This window comes from Theobroma umbraticum, unplaced genomic scaffold (assembly GCF_002168275.2).
Source record: "Theobroma umbraticum cultivar Fairchild unplaced genomic scaffold, ASM216827v3 scaffold_115.0, whole genome shotgun sequence".
Classification (NCBI taxonomy): domain Eukaryota; kingdom Viridiplantae; phylum Streptophyta; class Magnoliopsida; order Malvales; family Malvaceae; genus Theobroma; species Theobroma umbraticum.
The window spans coordinates 649218-650263 of NW_018397284.1; positions in this window are offsets into that span (position 1 = coordinate 649218).

Here is a 1046-nt window from a genome sequence, read left to right on the forward strand (position 1 = left end):
GTGTTTTAATAAAATATAAGATGTGTAGCATGTCTAGCTCAGTTAATAGAGCGCAAGGCTCTTAACCTTGTGGTCGTGGAGCCCCACGGTGGGCATTTATTGTAAAATTTGATTGCGCATTGAATATCATTAAAAGTTTGGACGAAAATAGTACTAGTTTATGAAACAATCACTTCTATTCTAGTTTCAAGTATCTTTATACTTCACTCTGTGAGATCGATTACTTACTTTTCAAATAAGGTACATAGAATGCACCAATCTCTAAGTATCATTGATGTCCAGTCTTAATGATACATCGACCGGGAACATTTAGAGATTATGCTTTGATGCATAGGGATCTCAAAATTGTAATCCATTACAATTCCCTTTCGAGGCATATTAATTTCATAGACTTCATCCAATGGACATATAACCGATACATATGCCTTAATTTTAAATAATTGTATCGACACATTTCGATAATGTATCGATACATTTTGGGCAGAATGGTCTTAGGTGCTCTCTACTTCAATTGTATCGATACATTGAGGTAATGTATCAATACAATTTCATCTTTCTAAGAACGTATCGATACATATTCTAATGCATTGATACATTTTGCCCAAAGTGCACCTTTCGTACACCCAAACTCCTAAAAATCTGAACCTAACACCCCAAAATCATTTTCGTCTTAATCTTGTACCTTAAATAACTTATATAATTCAAAATCCACATACATATGTCCTCAAACGTGCATCAAATTAAATCAAATTCTCTATTTATAGGATTAGTTCATTATTTTTATAAATATTTACCTTAATCGCATGCTTAGATATTAAAGTGCCAAACATCTACACAATTTCATTAAATATCTTAATTTACACCCACGTTCATAATCATTTATCTCCAGACATTATCATATTCATTAGAACTTAAATAACTTCTCAAATCACTTGGCCAACATCACATATAGGCCATATAAAAAAGATCAAGGGTGTTACAACTCATATAAGTTGAGTCTATTAAATGATCCAACATGAATGATTGGATAATAATCTCTATTCAAT